Genomic DNA, 25,244 nt, shown 5'->3' with positions numbered 1-25,244 from the left:
CCGAAACACTTCCGGTGTCCACACATAGTCGTCCAATATATCGATCTTTACGTCTCAGCCTTTTCGAGACTCCTCATCATGTCCGTGATCACATCCGGGACTCCGAACTACCTTCGGTACATCAAAACACAAAAACTCATAATACTGATCGTCACAGAACTTTAAGCGTGCGGACCCTACGGGTTCGAGAACTATGTAGACATGACCGAGACTCATCTCCGGTCAATAACCAATAGCGGAATCTGGATGCTCATATTGGTTCCTACATATTCTCCGAAGATCTTTATCGGTCAAACCGCATAACAACATACGTTGTTCCCTTTCTCATCGGCATGTTACTTGCCCGAGATTCGATCGTCGGTATCTCAACACCTAGTTCAATCTCATTACCAGCAAGTCTCTTTACTCGTTCCGTAATACATCATCCCGCAACTAACTCATTAGTTGCATTGCTTGCAAGGCTTATTATGATGTGCATTACCGAGAGGGCCCAGAGATACCTCTCCGACAATCGGAGTGACAAATCCTAATCTCGATCTATGCCAACTCAACAAGTACTTTCGGTGACACCTGTAGAGCACCTTTATAATCACCCAGTTACGTTGTGACGTTTGGTAGCACACAAAGTGTTCCTCCGGTATTCGGGAGTTGCATAATCTCATAGTCAAAGGAACATGTATAAGTCATGAAGAAAGCAATAGCAACATACTAAACGATCAAGTGCTAAGCTAACGGAATGGGTCATGTCAATCGCATCATTCCCCTAATGATGTGATCCCGTTAATCAAATGACAACTCATGTCTATGGCTAGGAAACTCAACCATCTTTGATCAACGAGCTAGTCAAGTAGAGGCATACTAGTGACACTATGTTTGTCTATGTATTCACACATGTATTATGTTTCCGGTTAATACAATTCTAGCATGAATAATAAACATTTATCATGATATGAGGAAATAAATAATAACTTTATTATTGCCTCTAGGGCATATTTCCTTCAGTCTCCCACTTGCACTAGAGTCAGTAATCTAGATTACACAGTAATGATTCTAACACTCATGGAGTCTTGGTGCTGATCATGTTTTGCTCGTGGAAGAGGCTTAGTCAACGGGTCTGCAACATTCATATCCGTATGTATCTTGCAAATTTCTATGTCTCCCTCCTAGACTTGATCCCGGATGGAATTGAAGTGTCTCTTGATGTGCTTGGTTCTCTTGTGAAATCTGGATTCTTTTGCCAAGGCAATTGCACCAGTATTGTCACAAAAGATTTTCATTGGACCCGATGCACTAGGTATGACACCTAGATCGGATATGAACTCCTTCATCCAGACTCCTTCATTTGCTGCTTCCGAAGAAGCTATGTACTCCGCTTCACACGTAGATGCCGCCATGACGCTTTGTTTAGAACAGCTCCAACTAACAGCTCCACAGTTCAATATAAACACGTATCCGGTTTGCGATTTAGAATCGTCCGGATCAGTGTCAAAGCTTGCATCGACGTAACCATTTACGGCGAGCTCTTTGTCACCTCCATAAACGAGAAACATATCCTTAGTCCTTTTCAGGTATTTCAGGATATTCTTGACCGCTGTCCAGTGATCCACTCCTGGATTACTTTGGTACCTCCCTGCTAAACTAATAGCAAGGCACACATCAGGTCTGGTACACATCATTGCATACATGATAGAGCCTATGGCTGAAGCATAGGGAATACTTTTCATCTTCTCTCTATCTTCTATAGTGGTCGGGCATTGAGTCTTACTCAACTTCACACCTTGTAACACATGCAAGAACCCTTTCTTTGCTTGATCCATTTTGAACTTCTTCAAAACTTTATCAAGGTATGTGCTTTGTGAAAGTCCAATTAAGCGTCTTGATCTATCTCTATAGATCTTGATGCCCAATATATAAGCAGCTTATCCGAGGTCTTTCATTGAAAAATTCTTATTCAAGTATCCTTTTATGCTATCCAGAAATTCTATATTATTTCCAATCAACAATATGTCATCCACATATAATATTAGAAATGCTACAGAGCTCCCACTCACTTTCTTGTAAATACAAGCTTCTCCAAAAGTCTGTATAAAACCATATGCTTTGATCACACTATCAAAACGTTTATTCCAACTCCGACAGGCTTGCACCAGTCCATAAATGGATCGCTGGAGCATGCACACCTTGTTAGCACCTTTTGGATCGACAAAACCTTCTGGTTGCATCATATACAACTCTTCTTCAAGAAATCCATTCAGGAATGCAGTTTTGACATCCATTTGCCAAATTTCATAATCATAAAATGCGGCAATTGCTAACATGATTCGGACAGACTTAAGCATCGCTACGGGTGAGAAAGTCTCATCGTAGTCAACCCCTTGAACTTGTCGAAAACCTTTTGCAACAAGTCGAGCTTTGTAGACAGTAACATTACCATCAGCGTCAGTCTTCTTCTTGAAGATCCATTTATTCTCAATGGCTTGCCGATCATCGGGCAAGTCAACCAAAGTCCACACTTTGTTCTCATGCATGGATCCCATTGTCGGTGTCAAAAACGGCGGATCTCGGGTAAGGGGTCCCGAACTGTGCGTCTAAGGCGGATGGTAACAGGAGGCGGGGGACACGATGTTTACCCAGGTTCGGGCCCTCTCGATGGAGGTAATACCCTACTTGCTGCTTGATTGATCTTGATGATATGAGTATTACAATTGTTGATCTACCACGAGATCGTAGAGGCTAAACCCTAGAAGCTAGCCTATGGTATGATTGTTGTTGTCCTACGGACTAAACCCTCCGGTTTATATAGACACCGGAGGGGGCTAGGGTTACACAGAGTCGGTTACAAGGGAGGAGATCTACATATCCGTATTGCCAAGCTTGCCTTCCACGCCAAGGAGAGTCCCATCCGGACACGGGATGAAGTCTTCAATCTTGTATCTTCATAGTCCCACAGTCCGGCTAAGGTATATAGTCCGGCTATCCGAGGACCCCCTAATCCAGGACTCCCTCAGTAGCCCCTGAACCAGGCTTCAATGATGATGAGTCCGGCGCGTAGATTGTTTTCGGCATTGCAAGGCGGGTTCTTCCTCTGACTACTCCATAGAAGATTTTGAAGACAAGGATAGTGTCCGGCTCTTCAAAACAAATTCCACATACCATCGTAGAGAGAATAATATTTCCACAAATCTAATCTGCTGACACATTCTACAACATGATATCACACTACGGCCCGGTCATTATTCGAACCGTTTTTCTCAACCAGCTACTGCACATATTGCGAGGCGGTTTTCTTGGCACGTCTTGTCGAAGCAGAGATCGTGTCCCCTTATCACGGGATTCTTATCAATACGGGTGTGGGTAATCCAACCGCGCCACCAATTACGGCGCTTGTGGAATAAGCGGTTCTACCAGGCAAGTGGGGAGGTGTAGAATCCCTGCTGCCTTTATAAGGGGGTAAGGGCTCCCTTTCGTACCCACGCTTTCTTCTTTCCCGATCTATTCCCCTCCGCCCAAGCTCCAGCGCCCGAGCGTTCATCTTCTCTGCCCACAAAAGCCTTCCAAAAATGTCCGGATCTGGAGCAGGAGGCAAATGGATGGTTTCTACCGTCCGGGATAAGGATATCAAAAAGCTTCAGGAAGCCGGGTATCTGGCCAAGAGAATCAGCCATCGTCTTCCGACGGCAGGACAGATCGTCCCCACTCCGGAACCCCACGAGAGGGTTGTATTCCTCCCTCACTTTGTCCGCGGGCTAGGGTTTCCCCTCCACCCATTTGTTCGCGGCATCATATTATGGGATCGATCTTCACGATCTGTCCCCCAATTCCTTCCTCAACATCTCGACATTCATCGTCGTGTGCGAGGCTTTTCTCCGCATCTCGCCACATTTCGGCTTATGGCTGAAGATTTTTAATGTGAAGCCCAAGGTAGTGGGCGGCGAGCACGCCGAGTGCGGGGGTGCTATGGTGAGCAAGATGCCCAACGTCATATGGCCAACAAGCATCTTTAACGATTCGATCAAGGAGTGGCAACAGCAGTGGTTTTACATCACCGAGCCGCGCGGCACGGAATGGGCCGCTACTCCCGAGTTTCGATCCGGTGCCCCCCTGCGGCTTACATCCTGGGTCAAGAAGGGCCTGAACTGGTCCTCGTCCGACGAATTGTCGGTGCTCCAGATGCGCGTTAAAGATATGGGAGACAAGAACATTGAACTTGTCAATGTGGTCCAGGTGATGTTAGTTCGCCGGATCCTGCCTTGTCAACACCGGGCTTGCAACCTATGGGAATTCGATCCGGCCAAGCACCAAACCTTGCGAGAGCTTTTCGGCTCCTCGCACAAGGATATCTGGAAGGTGCTTTTCAAGTCCAGCAAATCATGGCTGGACTCCGCCGAGGACCGCGGGTACCAACTGTCCCGTCCTGCAAGTTCGGTAAGTCATCAAACTTTTTATCCGCGCAACCCAAAGGAAGCGCTCAACATGTTTTATACAGATCTCCCAGGCTGGATCCATTGTCCGGCCCCGCTGCCCGAAGAACCGGCCGTCCCACTTCTGACGAAGATGCTGGTCCCGACGCCTTACAAGGTGCCGAAGAAGACGGCCGAGAAGGAGGCCAAAAAGACCCGGGGCGGCCTTCGTCGCCGCGGCACTTCAGACACCATATCCGAAGGCTCTGATGCTCGTTCCGCCTCTAAAGAGGACGAGGAGGAGGAGGAGGAAGATGAATCCCCTGCGGGGGGGGGGGGGGGAAGAAAGAAGAGGACGGCATCCGTGCACTTCACTACAAAAAAAAGACACATCCGTGACATTTTGGGCCGAACGAAATTTTTTTCTGTCATACATATGACACTTACATGACGATAATTGTGACAAAACCCGGTATCATCATAGATGTGGTGGGCTCCTACTTCTATGACAAAAAATCATGACAGAAAATGGGCTTTTCGTCCTGGGCGGGCTGGAGACGCAGCTGCATGACGTTCTTTGGGCCGTCCATGACGGAAAAAACCGTGGTAGAAGCGAGGGCGAGGAAAATTTCGGGGAGTTCCCGGTTATGGTGGGAGGTCGGGGGCCGAGCGATGCGCGTTCCTCTCGTACACGTACGCGCGTGTGTGCGAGGCGTTGGGCTCTAACTGAACCCAAGCGATTGCACTGCAGGCTACGCGTTACTGAACCCGAGCGATAGATTGATGGCTGTTAACTAAACCCGATCGAGCGATTCCTTCGCTACTGCTGCTAACTGAAGCCGATCGATGCTGCCTCTGGATGAACAGTGAGCGTTGCTGGGGGGGTTTGGATGAACAGTTCCCGGTGGGGGTGGATGAACAGGACCCCGTGGTGTTGCCTCTGGATGAACAGGACCCCGATCGATCGAGCCGGTTAGGGCTGGATGAGTAGGACCTCGTGGAGGGCAGGATGAACAGGACCACCCCGTGGAGGGCAGAATGAACAGTAGCGGTGGAGGGCTGGATGAACAGTAGCCCGTGGAGGGGTGGTTGAACAGGAGCCAGCTGTCAGCCTGTCCACGTACAGTCCACGTCCGATGGAAGTCGTTCCTTGACCACGTTGACCACGCCGCGCCGAGAGCACCAGGGCGGTGGACGACGGCGAGGCCTAGGAAGGGGACGACGGGTAGCCAGGGAAGACGCGGCAGTGGAAGCCCGCGCGGAGAGGAGTACGAGGGTTCACTGGTTCGGCTGCGGTGTGAGGCTGCCGTCGCCGCAGGGCCTGGCCAGCAGAGCCGGCTGCGGGGAGGAGGGAGCAGGCAGTCCCGCCGGCGCTTGTTTGAGCGGCTGGAGCAGGAAGAGCAGAGATTGAAGAAGCACGACGGCCGTTGGATGGACATCCAACAGTCAGTGCTTGTGCGCCAACCTTTTTTTTAGGAAAGCCTCAAATCTGTAGAAAACAGCATACAGCTCATCTGCCATTATTTCTAATAATTTACAGCCCATTTGCTAATTATTAAGGTTTTTTGGAGCCCATATTCTTTTTGTTAGCATTACAGGCCATATTGTGGCCACAGTTAAAAAATTATACGAAATTTTGCATATTTTGGTGCGGTCCGAACTGTTTTTAATCCCGAAATTTCGACTCACATTCAAACTTATTTTAAAAATAAATTTATATCAATATAAAATCCAACAAATTCTCCACGCATAAAAATTAATGTAATTTAAAATCTCGAAATGAAAAAGATGATATTTGAAACTAATTGCCGGTTTGATGTGTTTTAAAAATGTACAGCCCATTTCTCATTACTGATAGGCCATTTTCTCGGCCAGCCGAATGAAAGCTCTCCTCGTCTTGAAAGATTTGCAGCCCAACAGGCCTGACAAGGCGACTTACTTGGCAAATCACAAAAAAACTGGGCTGTGGCCGTGGACCCAGCTGTCAGCCTCTCCACGTACATTACTCTTCCGATGGAATGTCGTTGACCTCGTTGACCACGCCGCGCCGAGAGCACCAAGGCGGTGGACGACGGCGAGGCCTAGGAAGGGGACGACGCGGAGCCGGGGAAGACGCGGCAGTGGATGCCCACGCGGAGAGGAGTACGAGGGTTCACTCGTTCGGCTGCGGTGTGAGGCTGCCGTCGCCGCAGGGCCTGGCTAGCGGTGGGAGTAGTAGGGGGCGATGAGGCCTCAACGGCAGCACAGCCGTCCACTGGAGGCAGGAGCAGGCGGTCTCCCCGGCGCTGGTTTGGGCGGCTGGTGCAAGAAGAGCAGCGATTGAAGAAGCAGCAGGACCGTTCGATTCAAATCCAACGGCTACTGCTGCTAGAATCATTTGTTGACTAAGTTGACAAGCCCTGCGTACGCTTCAACTTAGTAGGCCCACAGGTCAGCCTCCCAACCGGTGCGCCCCAGATGTAAGTGGGAGGAATCATTTTTTCGCGTAATAAGGAGGCAGTTGATTGCGTGCGGCCAGGCCAGCGGAGGGAGTAGGGTGGGCCGGGGCAGCCTGCGCGGCATCACAGCGGGCCACAAGAGGAGGGAGCAGACAGTCCCGCCGGCGCTAGTTTAGGTGGCTGGAGCAGGAAGATCAGAGATTGAAGAAGCACGTCGGCCGTTGGATGGACATCCAACAGTCACTGCTGCTAGAATCGTGTGTTCACTGACAAAGCCTTGCGTAAACAAGTCAGCCTCGAAATCTGTGGCGTGTATAGCCCATTTGCTATTATTTTTATACGTTTTAATCCATTTCTAATTCATATGGAATTTATTGCAGCCCGTTTTCCATTTTTAGAATTGCTGGCCATTTTCTGGTCAGTACCAGGGTCAAAAAATTAACTAAATATGTGGAAAATTTTGAAAATTCACAAATTTTTGCTGGGGAATGAAATATTCTTAATCCAAAAATTAATAGCCATACTAAAAAAAATTTAAAAACAAATTAGTACTTGTCATGTTAAATCCAATGAAATACGTATAAGATATTAGTGAAGAACAAAAACAAAAAAAGAAACTTATATCCCATTTGCTATAAATTTTTTGGAATTTTCAACCCCTTTTGATATTACTTTTAACAGACATTGACCATACTCTTAAGCCAGGCCGGAATGCATCCCTCCTCGTCTTGAAAGATTTGCAGCCTAGTAATTCGGAGAAAACAAATAGGCCTAGCTTGGGTATTCTTCAAAAAGAAATACTGGGCTACCTATTTTCCCAAAGAACTGGTGCATGAGCATTTAGCTTTATTTATTTATTTACTTATTTATGTTTAGGGGACCATGAGCATGTACCTAGGCCGGTTTCATGTGAGAGCCTCCCTTCCAGTTAATTATGGGCTTCTCTATTGGGCCTTCATCAGTGGGCTGCATGTTATCAACAAGTGGAAAATGTGTTCCGTACGAAAAATAGTATGCGCTACGTACGGTACGGGGAACTAAAGGATCGAATGTGCAACGACTTCCAAAACATTGTGTTTGTCGTTCTAATAACACATTTATTCAACGAACAGACGAAATATACTACTGATTGTACATTGAAAACAGCAGCAGCAGCAACCAGGGCTGGGGGTGCAACAGAAGCACTAAGCAGGCCAGAAGAGTGAAGACGCAGCTCTCTGTTCCAAACCAAACATCAGCCATCATTACAAAAGGGCTACCAAAAAAGAACGAGTGTATGCATCAAACTAAATAAAGATCCTACTACACCAAGTGTACGCATCTAACTAACTGGCTCAGTTAGACGTTACTATTTATTAAGCTGTGGAGATTGGCTGACGGCTTGAACCAGATGGGTGCCTGACGGGGGAAACTCCAGCCAGCAGGTCGAAGTCTGATACTTGCGACCCTCTCTCCTACTTTGGGCTGCAGAGCGTGGCGGCACATATCAGGGTATGGTGCATGCAGAGACGCATGGTACGCTGTGTACACACAGTTTTGCTTGATGAACGAAACCGCGCTGCCATCATGATCCTTGCCGTCGGTTATCTCCTGGTTAATTGGATAATTCAGTACAAAAAACAGAGAGCGTGTACCAAGGCTACTTACCAGCCTCCAGTCAAAAATTCCTGAAGGCCCAGAGAAGCTGGGATCCTGCTCAATGACCTTGCAGTGACTGTGATTGTATTCCACAAAACAACACGTTCGGTACGTGCGAACGATCATCAATCTTTCGCCGTCGTCTGATCGAGCCAGGAACCACCTGCAACTACCATGCCGCTTTTTTTTGAAAGGTTCTGGGATTAGGAAGGGTAGGGACACCAGGCGGCCTACAACATCATATCAAGTTGGAAGGGCTCTTGATTTAGTCAATCTTAAGAACAGCATGTTATGAGCATGAATATTTTTTCAGCAAATGTTGACAGTAATATAAGCAAGCCATCATGATATCATAGGAAAGTAACATACTGCTGCAACAGCCGTTTGTAGTGATGACTGGAGTAGGCCAGTAATACGTCCAGCCATAGAAGGAGTCGACAGCGTAAATGAAGCCCTTGTGTTCAATGGCATCAGAGAACCATGGAGGATGTATGATCCTGCGATGGACGTGCAGATTTATCCACTTACCGCAGTGACCTGTCAGGTAGGCGAGACCGCGGTTGAAGAACGCAATTAGCTTGAAGTCTTTATAATTCGCAGATCTTGTGGGCACTTGGCAGATTACAACCTTGAGCAAATCAAACTTGGTATCATGTTGGCTACTGTAAGATTCCGAGTATTCTGGGCCGCGGTGCCAAAGCAGTGCAGTGTTAATCGAAGGAAGGGGGATCAATCGCCGGGTGTAGACCTCCAAGAGCATCCAACTGCCGCGCCTGTCGACGAGCACCATCCAAGACGTGTTCATGCCGACCCAGTACATACCGTTAATGTAGTTGAGGCTGACGGGGATCGAATCGCAGTTAAGGGGGTTGATGCTCGCCACCCTACGATCGTTATGCTGCGTGACACGCCGTTTCTGAAGATCAGGCGGCATCAGCAAGCAAGGAGCTGGCTTAAAAAGCTCCGGCCTGAGGGCTTTGAGTAAACGGTACAGCCCCGACGAGCACGCGGCGAGCGGCATGGTACTGAGATTGTCCACACGCGAAACAATGAGCTTGATTACCTCTGTGGGGAGCGAATTCCAACCACTCTTTCGGCGGACGCTGCTCGGTTCTGCCATTGTTAGCGGGGATGGAAGATTGGACGAGATTATGTGCGGACAAAGATGGAGAAGCGAATATGTGCTGCGGGAAGTGGACAGGTGATGATGACTACAACATGCCGCTTGACTTACGAGACACATACCAGCAGCCTAGGGTCATGTCGATGCCAGACAACTTGCTTGAGTGATCACAGTACTGGTACTCCCTATAGTGCTATGCCCTAACTTGCTTGAGTAGAGTAGTAGAGTAGGACTCTGCTCTACTACTAGCACCGGAGGAGTAGTATATTCTAATCTAAAATAGTTACAAACTTCAATGCCCGAGCGTGGAACGACTACGAACCGTGCTCAAAGACCGTGTCTACGTGGTCTTTGGACATGGGCGACAACCTCAACGCCAACGGTGCTGCTCCCATTGCACCGTATGTGTTTCTGTCCTTCCTATTCGAAATCGTGGTAGAATTCATGTTTCTACTCTGTATCCTACTACTATGCTAGTCCACATGATTAGTTTCATCTCTGTTATAGCCGTCATGATTTATTTTGTGCTTATTCGGATTAAATCTTGTAGTAACTTGCTCATATATTCAACCGGCGCAACGTCCCCTACAGCCACTCCCGTTTCATGGACGGCCTGGTCGATGCCTCCAAGGAGCCCTTCGTCCACTGCTATGAGTGCCCGATGCCGTTTTGTGGCTCGCCGGCGGACATGGTGTATCACCTCACGGATGCGTGCAGCGGTCACTGCTGGCCCTTGGCGGAAAACATCAAGTACGAGACGTGCTACCCGTTCACCATGCCGGAGTCGCTGGAGGATCACCGCCGCCTGCTAGTCTCGGAGGAGGACGGTAGCGTCTTCCTCTTGATCGTGGGCACCGGCGAGGCCCGCGCAGGTAGCCGCCCTGTCTCTGTAATGTGCGTCAGGGGCGACGCCGCTGACGCTAACACTGACACGAGGCCGATGTACGGGTGCGTGGTCAGTGTTACTACCCCTCCGGGTCGCGTGGACTCTGGGGAGCTGGGACTATCCCGCCAATGTGGACTTGGAAAACCCATGGCCTCCTTGACCCGCCGACGCGGTGCACGGGGACTCCAAGGAGGTTCACCTGGAAGTACGCATTATCAAGTTAAATGTTGATCATTAGTCTTCGCTCAATGTAATCCGCTGTCTAAGCATGTGGAGACTTCCATGCAGGATCTTGCTCTATTGGAGTATCGCGCATGAATAAAAGTGTATCCGTTTATGGTTTAGTCTAGAATCTTTCATGTATGAATTTTTACTACAGTACTGGTGAAAGACTTACGATGAACCATTTCTTACATCTCCTCTGCCCGCTTGCAAGTCATCCTGATTTAATCCCTCCGTCTAGGTGTATAAGGGCATGGTTAATATTACTTAATAGTATAGCCAACTATTGACTATAAGAAAGTGCCATGTCATCGGTAGCCAACATGTATAACAATCGATACTCAAAAACTAATTCTTAAAGATCATTTCTTGCAAAGCACAATAAGTGTTATTTCTTCACAAGTTTTGGATGCAGGTTGAACAGTTGAACGCTTTTGTTTGCAAAAGATACCTTTTTATCTATTTCACCCGGATGTTTGTGAGCTCTAGAGATGAAATAATATCTGAAGAAACCTATCGATACCCGTTACACATGAGATGACCCCCACATCCTTTGTCAAAATAAACAACTCCCCGATCAATGCATTTCACTCTTCGGTGCAACGCACGGGCACCTTACTACTATAGATTAGTACGACCAAAAATTGAACTAACATTATATATAGTACGATAAATGCTGATGCATGTCACCTAAAATTATATCATTCAAAACTATGTTCAAATACGAATCCAACGATATAGTTTTTGTTGACATGCACTAACATTTTGTCAGTTAAATCTTCAGTCAAATTCAATGGGGGACTAATAAACCACGACCGATGTAGTACAAGTGTAGAGGGCGGCGCTGCACGGGAGTCTCACCTCTCACCCCACTCGTGGCGCGGCAGTAAAGCCGTCATATCACAAAACCCAACCACTCCCAGTAATAAGTGGCCTGGTAAAATAAACGGACAAGCAACCATCACATCCCTCCGTCTTTTTTGCATTTCATCTCTCTGCATTTACTTTCTCTGGTTCATCTCGCACACTCGATCCCTAGCTACTACTCCTAGGGCCAGTTCTTTTGGCGGCTTCCCCAGCTTTTCCCACAAGACTAGTCACAGTGGAGAGTAACAATAAGGCGCCTCACTCATTTATTTGGGCTTCTAAACACTACTCCGTCCTGGTTTATTCCTCACCATTGTAATTTGTGCTAAATTTTGACCAAAGATTTAACTGGTTTATTCCTCACCATTGTAATCCCTCCGTCTAGGTGTGTAAGTCATCTTACGAAAATCAAATAATCCCAAAACACTTAGGCGTGGTGCATTAACTTCTACCTCGTTTCTTGTTTCTTGACATATCAACCAATAAGAGATAAAGAGTGTGCATGCTTTTAATGACTTGAGATATCAAACACGACATGCAGTGGTTAGTTCATTGCATGCAATACTATTAATTAGCAAATAAACATTAACGTTTCTCCTTTTCTCCTCCTCCTTGGTCACGGTGCACAGCCTAAGATGACTTACTCACCTAGACAGATGGAGTAGTGCATGTGACATGCACTAACATTTCATTAGTTAAATTTATGATCAAAATTTGACACAGATTACAATGGGGACCAATAAACCAGGACAGAGGTAGTAGTTAGAGCATGGTTAATAGTATAGCCAGCTGCTGGCTATAAGCCAGTGCCATGTCATCTACAGCCCATCTTATAGCCAACATGTACAATAATAGATCAAAAGAGTGTACTACTTTTTTATTATGTGGCCCACTTCTCATTCTCACAAAGTGCCCAGGAGCACGTGCTAGAGCTGGCTCTTCACGAAGAGCCCGCTTACCTTCTCTCTCCTCTTCTCTTTCCTCCAACTAAGCAGAAATATACTAGTTTATTTCTTATAGCCCGCTGACTCAGCTCTATTGTACTTGCTCTTATGGGATTACTAATCTAGAAGCCTAAAAGTACTGGCCGCTGGTACTCCTACTAGTAGTAGTACTCAAGTTGGAATTCCAATTGCACGGCACAACTTGTTAGGCAAAAAATTCGATACAGGGTGTAGGAAGCGGTTTGGGAATTTGCATGCCTTTCCAACCAGTGAGATACTCCGTACAAAGTACGACAGAGAAATAACCACAGAGAAGGAAGCTAAAAGTAAAAAATCAAACGAGCATTTTTGCATTTGTTTTGCATTGAATCGTTTCACAAGCTTGACTAGTGTTGTTTTTCTACTTTTACAAAAACCGCATCGTAATGTTAAGACGTGCATTTGCACGTACATAAGTAATAGTAGTACTCCCTCCGTCTAGGTGTATAAGTCTTCCCTCCTTCTTGGTCACGGTGAACAACCAAAGATGACTTATTGACCTGGACGGAGGGAGTAGCACAGTCTGCAAGCATATATCGAGAGAGACGTGTAGTGCGATAGTATATAGTAAAGTTTGTGCTATATGCACGTACTTGCAAAATGCATACGAATACACAAGGTTTCCAAACTTTCCCTTTTACATACTTAATTAAGGACGCTAAAAATTCCTGAACGTTCGGGATTTATCATTTGCGTCCCAAAACTAATGAGATCGCCTTACAAAAAAAATTATACTCCTCCTAAAAGCCACGGCGCTCGCAGGAGCGCTTGCGGCGCGCCACGAGTGCCCTGGTGCGCGGCCGTTTCCCAGCGCGCCGACACAACGCCTCTTCCTCAGCCTCGCAACTCGCGAGGTGCTGATTGGCGGCTTGCCGGCGGGCGAGCGCGATCTCACCGGTGTGGTGATCCGGCGCCAACAGGTACTCCTCCTCGCTGGAATTGTGCACCCGGTCCACGTACCGCCAAGCGTAGATGAGGCGCTTGGGCCCGACTGCACTCAGGGCGTCAGCACGGGCGTCCTCCGCCACCCTCACGGCCCTCGCACGAGTCTTCTGCCAAAGAGCCAATTGTGTGGCTCTCTCGGACGCGACATAGGCCTCCCAGGCAGTTTGTTCCGCGGTGCGCTTCTCTTCCTCGGCCTTCTTCTCCGCCTCTATTTTGGCGCGCTCTGCTGGAGGCAAAGCCTCCCACAAGGCGACATCCATTTCTTTCCAAAGCTCCTCAAGGCTGGGGGGCTCGGCGGGCGGCGCCGCGTTCTCCTCGTAGCGGGGAGCCGACACGTCCTCCGGCGCGCGTGCTGGCGAGATGGGGAACGCCGACGCGTCCACCTCGACGCGTCACGGCGAGGAGCGGAACGCCGACGCGTCCTCCTCGACTAGTGGCGGCGAGGAACGGAACGGCGACGCATCGCGTCGCGGCGAGGAGCGGAACGCCGACGCGTCCTCCTCGACTAGTGGCGGCGAGGAACGGAACGGCGACGCGTCGCGTAGCGGCGAGGAGCGGAACACCAACGCGTCCTCCTCGACTAGTGGCCGCGAGGAACGGAACGGCGATGCGTGACCGTCCGCACGGTGCAGCGAGGGGCTCCTAGGGCTTGGGAGGGGCGATGCCATGGTGGTCGACGTGAGAGGGAGGGGGAGGAGATAGCGATGAACGTGAACGTGAGGGGGAGGAGATAGCGATGTCGTGGGAGGCGCAGTATTTATAGCGAGCAATGGCACACCTACGTAAGATATGGACTGAGCTGCACTGACTTAACTGCAGGTCCAGTTGCGTCTCTGACATGTGGGCCAGACCCCTGTTGGGCCCATATGTCAGTGACCCAATGCACCTGCAGTTAAGTAACAACTACGTGGGCATATTTGTTGGAGTAAATTACGGGGGAGCGAAGGGGTGGAAATATTGCTGGTCACAACGGATTGGACGAGCGTGGGGGGAGGAGAGTCATGCATGCAGATTTTTTCACACGGGGTGGAGTGGTGGGACCGCCGGAGCGAGAAGGAGAGTTTGGCAGGCATATTGTTTCCACACATGGAGAGGAAAAGATTTGGAGACGAACGGGCTTCCTGCAGGTATGGGGAACGGTGCATAATAAGTCATCTTGCATGCCGGGCTAGGTATAGTCTCAAGTCATTAAAAACATACACGCCCCACACATGTTCATATTTGAAGGTGCACTAAATTATTGCATGCGATGATTAAGGCTGGCCATAATGGTTGTATCTTAGCTGGTATCATGCACACGGGAATAGCAAACATGCTGATGTGGCAAAGAATTAAAGAAGAGAGGGGGGTTAGAGTAACTAGTGTTCATGCATGCATTGGTAAACACGTTTTTTTGTGAAGAACAACAGCACTAGTTGAGTACTTTTGCGGACTTCAAAAACTGTTCCACCGCCTCTACTATCTTGCTAAGAGTAGCTAAATTTTTTGAATCGAGCCCTTTAAACTAGAAGGGAGGTAGTGGTACTCTAAGGCTGGTCATAGTGGGGAGTAACTTAGACTAGTAACATGCATATGTTACTAGTCTATGTTACTACCTCTATAGTGCATAGTATCATAGATTAGTATCATATGTGGTCTCATTTATTGCCATGCATGACACATAGTAGCATCACATTTATTATGTTACGGTATCTACCTATGTTACTATAATCATCTCTCTCTTATACTCATTATAATCAGTATTGTAGATATTGATATTTTTAGTATAAATTTGGTCGTGGGATTTCATTGATGCCTGTCAAAGCGTGGAGGAAGCGGAGCTTAGGGCTTGCATTGCCGGTCTCTACATAGGTATTTCTCTTCATAATCCTGTAATTTTAGAGACTGATTGCACTTTTGTGGTAGCGTCTCTTGCATCGGGGGACTATGACAGGTCTGCTATGCGTGACCTGAAGATGAAAGCGTTGAGCATCTCGAAGTTGATCAACAATCTTCAATTGTCAAAGATTAGCCGTTCGGCCAATAAGGTGGCACACTTAATCGCTAAGTATAGCTTTGACAATAGATTAGATGGTATTCTTGTAAATAACGTACCGCCCTGTGTGGTGAATATTGTATCGAATGAGTGTACTGGTGTGGCTGGTTAATTAATATAAGGTGGTGTTCAAAAAAAGTATAAATTTGGTCAAACACTTTGCAAACGGTTGACGGGAGTAAAAAGGACCAGAGGGAGTATCATGCATGCGGAGTAGGCAAAAAAAATTGCTTGTCTAAAAAAAGGCAAAAAATTGCTCATTTATAGCCGGTCGAAGTGTCAAAGGGCGCGACCGCGCGAGGGAGGTGAAGGTCGTGGGAGGCACGACGTTTGACGGAATTAAGTGAAGTTACATCCACGCGCTGGCATGGCGTGCGAACAGGCAGAAGCTATACCGTTAGGCCTACGACATGGGTCTAGTAGACATGACATCTAGTGGGTCCCGCATAGTTCTCGATAACTCTTTGGGGGCTTGCAGCCGTTTATCCACCGAGCAAGCCAGCAACCCCACGCCGTTCGCATGCCCTACTCTTCCCCGTCTTTTACCTTACAACAGTTCGCTCCCAGTCGTCCCATCCTTTCACATTAGTTCGCTCCCAGTTTTTTTGCGGGGTACAACAGTTCAACTTCTCCTAACCCTCCTCCAAAATCCATGGCCTCCCAAATCTCCATGGTCGCCGCTGAGTACCAGGTTAGAGCCATCACCGGCGATCAGTTCATCATCATCTACACACGTGGATCCGAGACGGTGAAAGCATGGCTTGCTCGCTTCCTACGCATGTTCAACAGTTCAACGGATGAGTGGGTCGCTGGGCTAGATGTTGAGTACACCACAGTCCTGGGACGAGAGAAGGATCTAAAGGACGAAGAGAGGAAGAAGCCCGCCGTGATCCAGGTTTGCGTACATAACGTTTGCTTGGTCTACCACATATGCCATGCCGACGTTGAGTGCCAGGATTTTAAGAACTTCCTCAAGGACAAAAGAGTGAAATTCGTTACTGTAGGCTTTAAGAACGACAGGGATGTCCTGCGTCGGATAGGTCTCGTTGTAGGCCAGCCCTTCGATCTCCAGAAGGCAAGCCTGGTGTCCTCCTCTCAACCTTCAATGCTGACCCTGGCAGCAGCCATGATTGATCCTTCGTACGCTAAACTGAAGAAACCTCATCACGAGTTTCATCATGCATGGGAGTCGAAGACATTAGATGAAGATCACATCCTGTACGCAGCAATGGATGCCTACCTTTGTTTAAATATCTACAAGGGTTGGATGAAGAAGCAGAGCCCAGTGTCCGGTTCAAGCAAAGAAGCGTCGGCGAAGAGGAAGAGGAAGAGGGACGAGGACGAAGTCGAGGACGTGGACTCCGACTCCGAGTAGGTGGCAGTGCCGTCGCTCATGCTGGTTCTACTGCAGTGTCAAGCGGACTAGTTGCTTAGTTTATTTTCAAGGGTGTGTTGTGCTGAGGGCCCAACAGAACTATGTTTATGTTCTTTCTCGTTATTTGAACTCTTTAGTACATACAGTATTACTAGTACTATGTCTTACTACTGTTCTTCTTGTAGTTGGTACTACTGCTCGTATCTTCGTGTTCCTACTGTACTTAATACGTTCGTACTAGTAGTATAATTTGGGCCAGTCGATTTGTGAAAGAAGTTCGACGGCGCGAAGAAAGAAGACGGCAGAAGAGGTGGAAGAAGCCCTTCTAGCCATCCATGTTGCATCAAACGGCTCACATGAGTCGACTGACCCAAATTGCTCCTTCAGATTGCAGGATCCACGTGGCATTCAAGGTCTCGAAGGTAGATTCCGCGTCCGCACCCGGTTTGCGGGCTCGACGCACGCGCGACCGGCTTCCGCCGCGACAGCCACCATACGCGCCTCCTCCGCGCGGGCGGAGACAACAATGACACGCTAGTTCCTCCTCGCCGGCATGCTGGAGCACGCGCTCGTCCTCCTCTTTGTACGCTGTGTGCATAGACGCGGCTCCACCAGCTGCTCGCGTGCTTGGTAGCGCGGCAGCATCGCGAGGAGGGACTGCAGACAACGTGAGCGGGCGAGCCTTCGGCATCATGGCACAGAAATGGCGGCGACACGCCGGTGATGGGCGAGAAATTGTTGGCCGGAGCAGGTGGGCGCCGGCATGCGCAACGGCGGCGGCGGCATATTGATGAGTGCGCGTGTGGGAGCTTACTTTAGTTTTATATATAAGGTTGGTCAAACTTAAAAGAAAACCGTACTAGTACACTTAAACATTAGACTTAGGCAGCGCTTTTATTAGTTAGTACCACAACCACGATACGGAATCCTGTGCAAGCGCATGAACCGCGGGTGCACGGTCAATCGAACGGTGCGTCACCGTGTCACGCTCGAAGGACATCCACCGAACCTTTTTGTGTGTGTGAAAACAATCCTCGAATATTACCCAACTTTTTTTTCCTGTGAAAGTTCTTGACGCTGCAATATTTCCATATATTTGAATTTAGTTCTAGTTCGTGTTTATTTGGATTTGGACGTTTTAGGTGCGCCCTAGTTTTTTTAATACAGATTTTGTGTGTGTGACTGAGAGAGAACGTGTGTATGTGTCCATATGTGTGTTGTGGCGGAAGGGAAATGTGGAGACGGTGTGCGTGTGATACAGACATAGAGAGGTGTGAATGTGCAAATGATCATGCATGAGTGAGACATAGACAGATGCCGATACGTTGTGTATACATGAGAGAACGGTCTTCTAGTTTACTTTGTGTGTGTGTGTGTGTATGTGAGTTTGAGCATGTTGTGAAGTACTATAGACCTTGTATACATCTTGGGATTCGACAATGATTGTAACTATTGAATTGTATAGACCATTACATTCGAAGTTAATAGCCTAATATATTTATTTCACAATTTCAACAAATGATTAGTTCACTACAAACTAAGAAAACAAATGTGTACTCCCTCCGTTTTTATTTAAGTCCACGTATTAGCATTGGTCAAAGTCAAGTTTTGTAAACTCTTAGAAAGCTTATAACAAAAAATATTAACATATACAATAACAAATAAATACCATTAGATTCATTATTGAATGTACTTTCACATCATACATATTTGTTATGGTAAATGTTTATATTTTTCTATAAACTTGGTCAAACTATAGGAAGTTTGACTTCGATCAAACCTAATATGCAGAGTTTACTACTACTACTCGCTAGTTGCTTAGCCGAATCACTCAATACGCCACACGGGGAGTCCAGTGTCACAAAATTTTGAGGTCGGCGGGAAAATCTCCTGCGACCATGATTCGAGCAGTGGGAAGTTACCATCATAGCCGTCGGAACAGGCCTACGGATGACGCTTGGTAGGGGGCTGTTTTCGTAACTTCAGGTTCACCCTACCCAGCCAACCCCACCCCGGCACACAGAGTAGTACACCTGAATACTCCCCATTTTCTATCCCCACCGCAAAATAGACTTCTCCACGGCACTGCAGCCTTCGTGCTCCTCCCCTTTACATCGGCGCACTCGTCCACCGCAGCGCATCTGCCTTATCGACGACCTCGTACGCCGCACTGGAGCCGGTCCACCGTCGTCGTACAAGGAGCCTCTTCCCCGGCATCGTCTTCCACGGTCTCGGATCTGCTTCCCGAAAGCCGACGCCAAGCGCAGAAGTACCACCGTCGTGGACAATGAACTGACTCCCGTTGCCGACCATGACTCACAGAGGCCGCCGCGACCATCGTTCTCCTCCTCGATTGGTAATGTGTGTACTGAATCACTTAGCAGTACATGTGCAGTTCCAATTTTGTTCATACCTACCCTTCAAATTTCCTAGGTGCTATTGTTCCCGTAAAAGTAATTGGTTATATCCTCCATTGTCCAACAGAATATCAGCTTGTAATTGTGCGTCGCTCCTGTATCGCGCTGTGCTTGGGTAGGTTTTTCATCTGCAACCAGTAGTGTGGCAAATGATGGAAAGGTTTTTAGAACTAGCAAGATGCCCATGCGTTGCACGCATCAAGATGCATTTGTATGAGTAGTTTATCTTGTGGGAGAAAAGGATGAATGAGGGAAGGCCTTATTTGCAAATCTGGAGAGGGGTATGGGTATCTTTTTTGCAAAATTCCCATTTGTTTCCTTCCTATCTGTCAGATATAAATCGGACGGCCTATATTGCAAGAAAAAAAAGTATAGAGAAAAAAGTAGATAGTAAAGGAAGTAGAGATAAATATTAAATATTAAATATTAAATAAATATAACAGTAGAGAAGAGAGTAGAGATAGCAGAGACGTCGGGAAAGGATCGCGCGCGCGCGGGAAAAAGCGGCCGGGCGTGCGCTAGTTTTGGCGCGCGGCGTCTGGCGCGCTTTATAAAATCCAACGCCCTCCCACCGCTCTGTGCCTTGCCACCGCTCTCTCCCCGCTCTGTGCCTCGCCACCGCTCTCTCCCCGCTCTTTTTCGCCTTGCCGCCGCCGCGCCACCATGCCGCCGCGTCGCCGGAAAACTTGGGGATACCGCGGCGTCCGCGCGCGCCCCTCCGGCGGCTTCTCCGCCGAGATCCGGTTCCGCGGGATGCGCCTCGGCCTCGGCAATTTCGACACCGCCAACAAGGCCGCCCGCGCGTACAACGCGGTGGTGTGGCGCCTCCGGTGGCCTCATAGAACATTGAACTTCCCCAACGTGCCGATGCGGGAGCGAGCGCAGGAGCTCGCGCCTCTGCCGCGGCTTAGCACCGACGAGGATCGTCGCGACAACCGGAGGCGGGAGCACCGTCTCGGCATCGCCGAGATGGACGAGGAAGCCATGGCGCTGTGGCGCCAACACTTCCCGCAGGACATCATCAAAGAGCGCGAGTTCTACGCGCAAAGGAGGGCGGAGAGGGATAAGAGGAGGGCGGAGCGAGCGGCCTATCGCGAGGACAAGCGTAGGCGAAAAGCGGACGCTCAATTCAACATGAGGCTAGGAGCAGCATCGCCCTGGGAATCCGAAGACGATCGGTATCTTCACGCCTACAGTCAGACGTCGGAGGAAGACATCATCGAGGAGGATTCGGACGACGAGGAGTAGTTGAATTATCTTTTTTTATCTATCTATGCTGAGAACTATCCTCTACTCTCTAGTATCTACTTCTCAATCTCAGCACTGTAAATGCTTTTTTAAAGCGCCGTGCGTTGCGATTCTGTTGGAGATGCTCTAACATGGCAGACGAGTGCTTTAATGTTGCCCACAAGATGCGCGAGTATTACTAGTAGTATATTTTTCTTGCCATGTTGAGATTTTAAAACCACGAGTGCGAACATGCAGAGGAGCAATGAAGACCAAACGCGGGATATTCGGGACATCTTCAGGGAGCGTGGCAAGTTAAAGAGGAGCTGTACTGAACCTGTAAAACGAGCTTTGGTAAGTAACACCTTTCAATTACTTTCGTGTAGCCTCGTGTTCTTCGATGTGTATATGTTGTAGTTTCTGTTTCTCTTAAGAGTGGTATTCTTCGATGTGTAATAAGAAGAGTCTTAATCGTCCTAATGCTTTCGTTTTTAGCTTGATGTAGGAAGTGGGTGTTCTCACCTTGTAGTCTGTTTTTATTTTTTTCCTTTTGAATTCACTTCTCCGAGTTCTGTTTATCTGGCTTCTACTAAATGGATCTAGGTTGCTCTGAGTATTGATCTAAAAAAGAAATAACTTCATGTCAGGATGCAGTTCCTGTGAGGAGGGAAGTATGGTCAACCTCGAGATCATGTTTCCAAAATGAGGCTAGATTACACACAAGGTGCCAGTTCCCTAATGATGCTGGATTAGACACAAGGTGCAAATTCCCAGATGATGCTGGATTACACACAAGCCAGGTGGAGTCGTCAGCTCTTCGTGTCCTCGTGGCATTAGTAAAGGCTGAAAGAAAGTGTGCAGCAGCCCTTGAGAATGTAACTGAGTTCCTGAAGAAGCGAAAAGAGCAATCAGATGCTCTCTTCACCCAAGCCAAAGAAGAGATGGAAGAAGCCAGAAATAAGCTAGCAGAGGCAGAGCAGGCTAGGCGTCTCCTGCTATCTAAAACTGTTGTCAATACAAAATTTCCTTCATAATAGCTAGGTTCAAATGTTTATGCAGTCAGCATGCCTGTTGTGATGTCCGTGCATCTACTGATGTGGCACAAAATGTTTTTTCGGGTCATGTAATAACAACAATTACTTTCCAAACAATAATAGACGAAGCATTGGACATGGTATAGTTCACGCGCAAGCCCGACATTCCAAGTTCAACTTCCACATCAAACTCATGTTCACAGATATCTGCACATTCATACATAATGTCCACAACCATGATTCACTTCAAAGCCAAAAAAAATGTGAGGAGAGTTATAAATAAAGAAAATCCTCTACTAGTTCCTGCTACCAGTGCGAGCACAACAAGTCAAGACCATGCGTAAATTAATTATATTTTAGTCATTTTCTGTGTTCTAAAATGCCTGCCGGCTCGCGGAAGGACGTGTTGCCGGCACACGCGCGGATTCAATGAAGGCAGGCTGGGCAGTCTTAAGCTGGTTGCACGCGGCGAGGAGGCGTGCTCAGCCGGGCCTGCAGCAAGTGCAGCCCTCTTGGCCGGCGCGCCGGTTCCATGCCTGTGCTATGAGAGGTCGCGTCCGTGTCAGAGCAATCACTCCCTCCAGTCCTTTTTTGTTTGGGTATAACAAAATCTCGTTTTCCGTTCACATTTTACAAGTAAAATTCGTGGACAAACTTTAACCAAAAGTACGATGGGGACTGGTAAACCAGAATGGAGGTAGTAGTTTTTTTAATCAAAGAAGGGTTTCCCCTTTCGATTTTCATTACTGAAAACTAGCATCTAAATCTGAACCATAGTATTTGCCCTAGAACTACCAGGTTCAACATCTCGCAACATAAACCCATACAACCTCCATCGCAAAAAAAACCATACAACCATACGCCAAGGAGGTACGTAGTACTATGAATTCCATTTTTGCTCCATACCAATCGTTCTAAAAACTACTTACTACTTATAACGTGCCATTGAAAATCGGAACTCTTAACCCCGCTAAAAAACCGGTATTTTAAACGTGGCTACTCGATCTGTGGCAACTGGCGAGCCACCGCGCTCCAAGTCGTTCACCCGTGGTCCCGATAATCAACTCCTATGGATCAAATTATCACACGAGCTGACTATTCCTACAAAGGTGCTCCACCACGTACCTGGTACCCGCGAATGTAGCAATCGTGCACCTAGGGTTTTAGGGTTTATTTGTTAACGTCGCCTTTACGTAACACTCATGTGTGCGAGATAACGAGAGGCCGACTGCGTGCGTGCGCCTCTTCTCTTCGTATATGTACTCCACCGTTTGTCTGGTGTCCAAAAAATTATAATAACTACTAGCAATGTGCAAATGCGTTGCCACACGATCAAAGTAGATTAATACATATTCACCGATTTGATAGGAAAAAAAGTCTAGTTTTGAAATACGTATATCACTAAAAATATGTTATGTTTCACTCAAAATATATTCCTTTGGCGGTTTTGATGAGATAAGGGAGGAATGTTGTTGGTTTCAAGATTCGAGAAGTGGTATATGTCTAATTTCTACTCTTACTAGCAAGATGCCCGTGCGTTGCACGGAACATCAAGATCTTGTGGGAGAAAAGGATGAATGAGGGAAGGCCTTATTTGCAAATGTGGTGAAGAGTGCGGGTAAATTGCCATATTTTCCTTCCTATCCGTCAGATATAAATCGGACGACCTACATTGCAGGATGGCAGGCCCACCATGGGCATCTTGATGTTCCGCGCAACGCATGGGCATCTTGCTAGTTGTTGCAAAAAGCCCATGTGTGTGTGTGCGATAGGTATCAGCTTAAAATGAGGCGATAGTGTGTGTGTGCACGATCGAGAGGGCGTGTCTCAAGAAGGGAAGAAAAATCTACATAGATACAAGGAGCGGGAGAGAGACATGTATGCGATGGTGGAAGCACGAGTGTGCGGGTGTATAAACCTATCTAGAGGCTAGCTAGTCGATAAATGTTTGTGAGAGAAATACGAGTCGGGGTGCGAAAGCGAGAGTTTTGTGTGTGTGAGAGAGAGACGGTAGTCGGGAAGGGGAGTGGAAGCAGGAGTTGTGTGTGTGTGTGTCTATGAGAGAGAGAGAGAGGAGACGGTAGTCGGGGTTGTCTGATCGGTAAACAAATGAATAATGTCAGTCTGGGATGGAGACGAAAAGGAGACCGCAACAAATGTTGTGTCTACAGGAGAGAGAGAGAGAGTAATTTTAGTGGTATGAGTCATATGTAGAGACATATAGGGTGTGTGAGAGAATCCCATAGAGAGAAAGACAAAGTGAAAGACGAGTGGAGACTGTGTGTGTGGCGGTGAAAAAGAAAGCTTAGGTACCGAGTGATACCAGAGAATAGTAGAGACGTGAGAGATAATGAAAACCGTGTAATGTATAATGATAGGGAGAGTGTGATACTTCTCAAGGGAGACGTCGAGAGACCATGTTTGCAAGGATAGGAGAAACATGAAGTGAGCGTGCGGGTGAGCTGGAGAAAAGAGAGTGATTGCTACCCGAAGGAGCATGCATGCGAGAGAGATGGGCGTGAAAGGTGTGAACAAAAAAGGGATTCAAATATTTGAATTCGAGATGATGATACATGTAATCCATACTCGAACCAAAATTGATCTATCAAACATGCATACTCATATGAATTCACGCACATCTATGTTATTTAATATGTAGATATTACTGATCCATACATTTTAGAAGAACATAATTTGGTTAAATTTTTTCGAATTCAACCTTAAGATTTCGAGATCGTTGTATTTGTAAATCATATTATACATATAAAGGAGCAGAATTATTTGTTGTGCTTTTGAAAGTATATATAAAAAAATGATGTATATAGAATGTAATTCCAATTGAAAATGGATCCCGCCCGAAAAAATAGAATACAAACGGGATTCGAATTGAGTTGGCACAGTAAATGTGCACTCTGCAAAATTTGAACGAAGCGGGAAAAGTCGCAGTAACCGCCCGAAACCAAAATCTGCGAGATGGAAATCACTACTGCCTATCCCTGCCACGCAAAGCCTATCTGCTAGATTTCTATAGGGGTAGGTTTGTAATTTCACCCAAACATGACGTAACCGCCTCTCACCCAGATTCATACACGGTGGGCGCCAAAACACAGTGTGTCCTCGGCCGAAATCGACTCCCTCCCCGATTCATATTCATACACGGTGGGCGCCAAAAACAAACTCTCGTCGGCAAATATTCGGTGTATGGAAGATTACAGTCCTATCCCCAACCGACTAATGTTGCTGTGATGTAGTAGAAATTTGAAACGGGGGCTAAGTTTGTAAATTTCCTCGCATTTGAGACAAGCGCGCCCTGAATACATGGCCCCCCTTCCTCTCTACCTCCCTTTTCCCCATTCGTACTCCGTGGGCGCCAAAACACCCTCTCCACCCCACCCCCCTCCGTCCGCCACCCCATCCACCGCCGTCCTCCTCCACCATGCCGGAGCTGATACCCCGACGCCGCCGTCCATTACAAGAGATCGACCTCTCTCATCCACGGCTTCGGACCGGGATCCTTGCATCCCGTCCTCTCGCTTCATCCCCGCCGTCGTCCACCTTGCCGGCGCCGCTCCTACGACCGTCTTGTCCACCGCGCCCCGCCGCCACCGTCTACCCTCCTAGATCTGCTTCCACGCCGCCGACAGCCATCGCTAC

Source organism: Triticum aestivum, chromosome 5D (genome assembly GCF_018294505.1).
Source record: "Triticum aestivum cultivar Chinese Spring chromosome 5D, IWGSC CS RefSeq v2.1, whole genome shotgun sequence".
Lineage (NCBI taxonomy): Eukaryota > Viridiplantae > Streptophyta > Magnoliopsida > Poales > Poaceae > Triticum > Triticum aestivum.
The sequence above is the reverse complement of the archived record's forward strand: the minus strand, read 5'-3'. Positions refer to the sequence as shown.